The sequence below is a fragment of the Palaemon carinicauda genome, chromosome 1 (assembly GCF_036898095.1).
Source record: "Palaemon carinicauda isolate YSFRI2023 chromosome 1, ASM3689809v2, whole genome shotgun sequence".
NCBI classification, from domain to species: Eukaryota; Metazoa; Arthropoda; class Malacostraca; order Decapoda; family Palaemonidae; genus Palaemon; species Palaemon carinicauda.
This window is the reverse complement of record NC_090725.1, coordinates 286,898,658-286,907,411: the sequence shown is the minus strand read 5'-3', so window position 1 is coordinate 286,907,411 and position 8,754 is coordinate 286,898,658.

Genomic DNA, 8,754 nt, shown 5'->3' with positions numbered 1-8,754 from the left:
ATACATATGTATACCGTATCTATCTGTCTATCTGTTATGTGTGTGTGATTATGCATGTATTTCATGTATAAATTTATGGACACATATACAGTAAGTATATATATATATATATATATATATATATATATATATATATATATATATATATACAGTATATATATGTATGTATATATATATATATATATATATATATATATATATATATATATATATATATCACTGATTTTTGTAAAAGACTGTTACATTTGGTGTTACTGCAAAATTGATTTATTGGTTTCTTCAGATTTAAGTTTATCAACTGATCTCTACATCCAATCACTGTAGAAAAAAAAATCCCTTTAAGAAAGTAAATTCTGTGCGAATGGATTTGAAAACAGCAATTCTATTGTTCTCTAGTCTTGGGTAGAGCCATAGCCTCTGTACCATGGTCTTCCACTGTCTTGGGTTAGAGTTCTCTTGCTTGAGGGTACACTCGGGCACACTTCTATCTAGTTTCTTTTCCTCTTGTTTTGTTAAAGTTTTTATAGTTTTTATAGGAAATATTTATTTTAATGTTACTATACTTAAAATATTTTTATTTTTCTTTATTTCCTTTCCTCACTGGGCTATTTTCCCTGTTGGGGCCCCTGGGCTTATAGCATCCTGCTTTTCCAACTAGGGTTGTAGCTTAGCATTTAATAATAATAATAATAATAATAATAATAATAATAATAATAATAATAATAATAATAATAATAATTTCGGTATTATGGAAACTTGCTGAATTTAGAAAATGTAATTATAGAGGGGGGATATGTTTAAAGGTTTAAAGGCCACTCATGAATGGCAAGGGACAGTGACATAACCCTCGTAAGCAGCTCAATACCCTAGAGACTTGCCATACTCTACATACATATGATCAGCTAAGCCCCCTATATCCACTAAAGCTATAGTCCATTTCTTTTAGCGATGCATAGTTGCACCGACTCGCGGCGGTGCCCTTTTAGCTCGGAAAAGTTTCCTGATCGCTGATTGGTTGGTCGAGATAATTCTAACCAATCAGCGATCCGGAAACTTTTCCGAGCTAAAAGGGTACCGCCGCGAGTCGGTGCAAATATGCATCGAAAAGTTTCCTGATCGCTGATTGGTTAGAATGATCTTGTCCAACCAATCAGCGATCCGGAAACTTTTCCGAGCTAAAAGGGCACCGCTGCGAGTCGGTGCAAATATGCATCGCTGAAAGAAATGGACTATAGGACCAAGGAGGGCAGACAATAGCTGCTGATGACTCAGCAGATAGAACTATAGGCTTCCACAAACCCCCATCATTAGCTTCCAAGGATGGTGAGGTTGCAGTGACCAAAGGAGCTAACGAGTTTGACCCGGACTTGAACACCAGTCTGGCAATCAGCAGACAGGGACATTATCACATCGGGCAACGCAAATAGAAAAAAAAGTTTTCACTGGGCTATTTTTCCATGTTGGAGCCCTTGGGCGTATAGCATCCTACTTTTCCAACTAGGGTTGTAGCTTGGTAAGTAAGTAAGTAAGTAATAATATAAGTAAGAGTCCGAATACTGTTAGTTACATGATAATGCAAGAATCCAGGGAAGAAACTGATTTAAAATGCAAGGTGGAGGCGACCAGTGTAAGGTCAGTAAGAAGGGTGACTAGGCGGATTATTTCTCTGCTTGGATAATGTTATACCTTATATCTTAAGATGCTGATTTACCTGGCGACGTTATCTTATCTCTTTTGTATATCTCTCATTTCGAATTGATGTCTTATACATACAGTACCGGAATTAAAAAAGAAAAGAAAAAATGAGAGGCGTTTTAAGACGGAGTGCTAGCTACTTTACTTGAACATTTCCTATTACTTTTGTATATGTTAATGCTCCTTTTCTCAAACCTAAGAAGTAATTTATTGGTCGTGGTTTTAACTTTTAGGGGTGTTAGTAAACTTTCTTATTAGTTGTCAAACTGATTTAATATATAGTGAAAATGTTTTTTACCTTGGTTTGAAATACGAAAATATGAAGCTAGTTCTACGAGTTAAGAAATATGTTTTAGTGTTACCTTGTGGGGAGTAAAGCCGGTTGGGAAGCAAACGCAGGGTCCACACTTCGTCTTGGGGTAACCTAAGGTCTTGGAATCATCCAAGGCTAAGGTTAAGGTGGTCCAAGGGGAAGGTAGGAGGGAGGGGGGGGGGGGGGGCTTCTCCCCTGTAGGTAATTAGGTAAGGATACGGCTCCTAGGTTAGGTTAGGTGGGGATCCTTAATTTAGTTGGTGTTCTTGTGTTCATGTCCATTTTAAAAAAGGATTCAACTTTTGCCTGTTGACTTCCCTGAGAGAGAGAGAGAGAGAGAGAGAGAGAGAGAGAGAGAGAGGAGAGAGAGAGAGAGAGAGAGAGAGATTCATAATGAACATCAAAACTACTGTTCTTCTTTCTTAAGCAAACCTAGCTTTAGATTATGTAGGTACGTGAGAGAGAGAGAGAGAGAGAGAGAGAGAGAGAGAGAGGAGAGAGAGAGAGGAGAGAGAGAGAGAGAGAGAGAGAGAGAGAGAGATTGATTTACCCAAAGAAATACAAATAAGGGGATTCCAACCTCAGCATTGGCGGGGGATTTAATATTAAATCAGACACGATTTGCAACAGTAATGGAAAGCAATGACGGCAAAGATGTCTTTGCAATTGGGTACAAGAAAAGAGAGAAGGTGGCATCGATTATTGGCCCGTGTGTAGTTCATCTTAAAGTATGCATTGCATAGATGATTGCAATGCAACGAAGGGAGACTCTCTACACACTAGTGTACGCGTCCCGTTAAAAATGAAGGCTAAATATTCATATAGATGTACACACAAACACACACACACAAACGCACACATTCAACCCTTTCCATCACATCCCCTTTTCCTAACTATAATCCCTCTCACCAGGTGTGACTGCTCCCTCTCCATCCTACCTGAGATATTGGGAGATACCGAGTAGTTATACGTTTTGGAAGGGCTGAATATATATATATATATATATATATATATATATATATATATATATATATATATATATATATATATATATATATATATATAAACCCAAAAACTTGATCCTTATTATAGGGGAGATTAGAGGCCCTCATTTCAACGGAGAGAGAGAGAGAGAGAGAGAGAGAGAGAGAGAGAGAGAGAGAGAGAGAGAGAGAGAGAGAGAGTGAGAGACAGAGAGAGAGAGAGAGAGAGAGAGAGAGAGAGAGAGAGAGAGAGAGAGAGAGAGAGAGAGAGAGAGAGAGAGAGAGAGAGCATACATTTGCTCATTTTCAAAGATTTATTTTTTCTTATTTTCATATATTCTTAGCTCTATATCTTCCTGATAAAATTAAATCACTTCTCGAGTTTGATAAAAAGAGCATCAACACATGCAGAAAATAATAGGAAATTTTCAGGTTACGCTTCTTATTGTTTCTAAATCCAAGAATTGTATTTATTATCATTGGTTGCTAAGCCAACCAGTGTTTTGGCTTAGCAATCAATGATAATAAATACAATTCTTGTATTTAGAAACAATAAGAAGCCTAACCTGAAAATTTCCTATTATTTTCTGCATGTGTTAATGCTCTTTTTATCAAACTCGAGAAGAGATTTAATTTTATCAGGAAGATATAGACCTAAGAATATATGAAAATAAGAAAAAATTAATCTGAAAATTAGTAAATGTATGCTCTCTCTCTCTCTCTCTCTCTCTCTCTCTCTCTCTCTCTCTCTCTCTCTCTCTCTCTCTCTGTTGAAATGAGGGCCTCTAATCTCCCAACGGAAAATATCCCAGTGAGGAAAGGAAACAAGGAAACAGACAGAATATTGTGCCTGGGTGTACCCTCAACAAGAGAACTCTAACCCAAGACAGTGGAAGACCATGGTACAGAGGCTATGGCACTACTCAAGACTAAAGAACTGTGACGAGCCTAGAGAAGGGTTGTGACTCAAAGGCAGGATGCAATCAACTGAGTACGATATTAAAGATCACTCTCCCTTATATACAAAACCTCAAGGCAACAGGAAAATACATGTTCGAGGAAATGACAATGTTACAGAGGAAAACAGCAGACATGAATTTTCATGTTCGTTTTAGAAGATACAAGCATAATATATACAAAAGGAATTATGTACAATTGTGTGACACACGGTTGGTACAGAACAATGGCTTGGTTTTGGAATGTACTTCTAGAAAAAATGCTTACCAAAGGTATAGAAATATTTCTGTGCCATTTGGAAACCAGAGTTAGGAAATTTGTGTATGCAAAAAAGATGACATTACATCGTCCGAACAGAATAAATTAACGAATAATATTATTATCCTTATTAATCAAATTACTGATAAACTTATAAATAGAAATCAGAAAAGTTTAGTGCTATAAATTTTAAAATAATTGACAGATAAATACAATGACTAAACTATAAAAAATTCACACTTTGGCTATACAAAATATTCAGACAATTTAAGCAAAAGTATATTCTTAGGTCTAATAAATTTGGCTATACAAACATCAAACATCTACCATTTAAAAAGGAAACAGCATTTATATGCAATGATATTTCCTTTTTCATTTTCAATAGATTTTTCTAAAATATGCGTTCCATGTTTGCATCCTGCTCTGCTAGAAGTACATGCATTTTTTTTTTTTTTTTTTTTTTTTTTTGCGAGCAAGGAAAGCCAAGACTTACTTCGAGTTTAATTTCTTCATGGTCTGTTTTCGAATCTCATGTATACATAGATAACCTTGTGCTTATTTCTACTTTTTATTATATAAAAATTCTATCATTACATACTTCTTTAATTTATCTTATGTACGCCTTCATGGTCCGTTTTCGAATCTCATGTATACATAGATAACCTCTTATATCTACTTTTTATTATATAAAAATTCTATCATTACATACTTCTTTAATTTATCTTCTGTACGCATATAATTTTCCTTTAGTTGTCGATCTCTTTTATTTTTTTTTTTTTTTTTTTTTTTTTTGGTGGTACAGTACTACTGTAGATGTGTCCTGCTACCTCTGGCAAATTTGATTAATAACATTCTTTCATTAATGAAACTCCAGCCACCAATTGAGATATTACTGCTAGAGAGTTATTGGGTTCTTTGACTAGCCAGACAATACATTAGAGCCTTCTCTCTGGTTACGGCTCATTTTTCCTTTCCCTACACATACGCCAAATAGTTTGGCCTATTCTTTACATAATCTCCTCTGTCCTCATAAACCCGAGAACACTGAGATTACCCAACAATTCCCCTTCACTCAAGGGGTTAACTATTAAACTGTAATTGTTCAGTGACTACTTTCCTCTTGGTAAAAGTAGAAGAGACTCTTTAGCTATAGTATTCTTTACATAATCTCCTCATAAACCCGAGAACACTGAGATTACCCAACAATTCCCCTTCACTTAAGGGGTTAACTACTAAACTGTAATTGTTCAGTGGCTACTTTCCTCTTGGTAAAAGTAGAAGAGACTCTTTAGCTATGGTATTCTTTACATAATCTCCTCATAAACCTGAGAACACTGAGATTACCCAACAATCCCCCTTCACTCAAGGGGTTAACTACTAAACTGTAATTGTTCAGTGGCTACTTTCCTCTTGGTAAAAGTAGAAGAGACTCTTTAGCTATGGTAAGCATCTCTTCTTGGAGAAGGTAACTCCAGAATCTAAAGATTGTTCTCTAGTTTTGGGTAGTGCCACGGCCTTTGTACCATGGCCCTTCCCTGTCTTGGATTAGAGTTCTCTTGCATGAGGGTACACTCGGGCAGGCTGTTCTATCTTATTTCTCTTCCTCTTGCCTTTTTTTCAGGTTTTTATAGTTTATATGTAACATGTTTATCTTAATGTTGCTACTGTTCTTAAAATATTTCATTTTGATTGTTCATTACTTCTCTTATAGTTTATTTACTTCCTTTTTTCCTTTTCTCACTGGGCTATTTTTCCATGTTGGAGCCCTTGGGCGTATAGCATCCAACTTTTCCAACTAGGATTGTAGCTTAGTAAGTAAGTAAGTAAGTAAGTAAGTAAGTAAGTAATAATAATAATAATAATAATAATAATAATAGTTACTTATCTAATCAAGACTCGAACACTCAATCAGTTTATAAAATCAATATATCCCCAACTCATTTGTACTTTCATAAAAAATAAGTCAACTCCAAGGAATGGCTATGTAATAATTTGAATGATAGCTTTACAGATACGGAAATGATAGCTTTGGTCAATAAACACGACTGATATCTGCATATTAACCCCTTTCTTAGACAAAGACACAGTTTGTTAAGATAAAATCTTCCACTTAACCACCGTTCACTGGTGAATATATATATATATATATATATATATATATATATATATATATATATATATATATATATATATATATATATATATATAAATATATATATATATATATATATATATATATATATATATATATATATATATATATTTATATATTTATATATTTATATATATGTATATATATATACATATATATATATATAATATATATATATATATATATATATATATACATATATATATATATATATATATATATATATATATATATATATATATATATATATATATATATATATATATATATATATATCCAGCGGGATTACGGTCATCTTACCTTTCAAAAAATATTCTTAGAATATCGGACACCTTTTTTTTTTTATTTACTGCAGCGTTATAAACCAAATACTCTTGGCTGAGTTAAGATGACATTTTAAAATGTAAAAAAAATATTCATGCATTAAAAAGAAACGACCACAAAATAACCCTCTTGATTTCCCGCTGCTAGTAAGAAGCATAGAAACACCAAACTTAGCACACGTGTTGAATTGTGTGCCAAAATCAAACCATTGTTCTCTAGTCTTGGGTAGTGCCATAGCCTCTGTACCATGGTTTTCCAGTGTCTTGGGTTAGAGCAATCTTGCTTGAGGGTACACTCGGGCACACCATTCTATCTTATCTCTCTTCCTCTTGTTTTATCAAAGTTTTAATAGTTTACATAGGAAATATTTGTTTAGGTGTTGTTGCTGTTCTTAAAATATTGTATTTTTCCTTGTTTCCTTTCCTTACTGGGCTATTTTCTCTGTTGAAGCCCCTGGGTTTATAGCATCCTGCTTTTCCAACTATAGTCAATTTCTTTTAGCGATGCAGATTTGCACCGACTCGCAGCGGTGCCCTTTTAGCTCGGAAAAGTTTCCTGATCGCTGATTAGTTGGACAAGATAATTCTAACCAATCAGCGATCAGGAAACTTTTCCGAGATAAAAGGGCATCGCTGCGAGTCGGTGCAAATCTGCCTCGATAAAAGAAATGGACTATAGGGTTGTAGCTTAGCAAGTAATAATAATGATAATAACAATAATAATAATAATAATAATAATAATAATAATAATAATAATTCTGCATATGGAGCCACTCGAGATTTTCCCTTGGTCAGCTTTGGCGGCCATTCTTCTTTAACAGTGGGATTTCTGTCATTGTTATTCTTATTTTTTCAGTTTTTATAGGTGATAAATACTTTATATGATGATCAATCAATTAAAATTGAAATCAAAACGCATGCCTCTTTTGTTGAATTATTACATTTTGAAACATTGTTTTGTGAAAAGATTATCATTTGTATAGGGAAATGCATTTTTAGACACAACATAGGTGGAACGTTCAGAATTATTTTGTAGTGGCGGAAGTGATGTAGATAGGTAAATGTGATGCAGTAGCGTGGTAACAAGATGTACTTTCCTTGCAGAATATGGTAAGATCATCATCAGGAGCGGATTCAACACGAGCGGAAGTGGCCGTGTCTAAGAAGCTGTTCCATGGACTGTGAATCTGATGAACTATGCAACACAATCTGGGAATGTGTGCCACATGCTACAAGGATATAGCACAGACCCTTATTTGCTTTGCAACTTCAACACAGCCAAACACAGGGAGTAGGTACAAGACACTGGCAGGGAATCTGATGCAGTTTCAAGGAACTTGGCTTATCACCCTCCACATTGCAGCTTAATAAACTTAATGAAGGAGAGGTCATCAAGGCCACATTGATTTCCCACCAAGCTGCATAACATAAAAATGCATGCTTTATTTTAATACTATAGAGTTGCAAATATTACAGAATATGTCAGAAGAAGACAACTCACATGGAGAAAGTAATGTTGTGCCAAGAAAGTGTACCAGTTCACACAGCACAGATTCAAGTACCTCTGGGCAACCCTCCTTCAGCAGAATACCTGGTGATGACACCTTACATTAAACCACCACCTTCAATAATGTTCAGCGAGTGCGCCAGTGGTTAACACGAGTTCGAGTCACAAAACTGCTGGCATGGTTCAGCATGGGTGATATGGAAGCTCTTAATATTTAGTATCATTGCAAGTTTTTAATGTCTCTCTACAATTGTGTAAAGATCTCTGGCAATGCTTAAGACACAATTATACATAAAAGTGTGGTCTCTGAAACTGCACTGACAGAACAAACCCTTTACATGGAAGAGATTCACCTGAAAGAGGACAAAACCCCTGTATTCAGGCTTGCCGATATAACAAATCTGCATGCATCCAAAATGGAGGAACTTGGAGTTCCCTTGGACACGAGACCGAATACAGCATGGTTGAAAGAATGCCTGCTATTCCAGCTCCAAGGCCTAAGGGCACAAAATAAAGGACAAGATTCCATGTTGACGTTTGATGACAATATTGCCAAAGCACTTGGC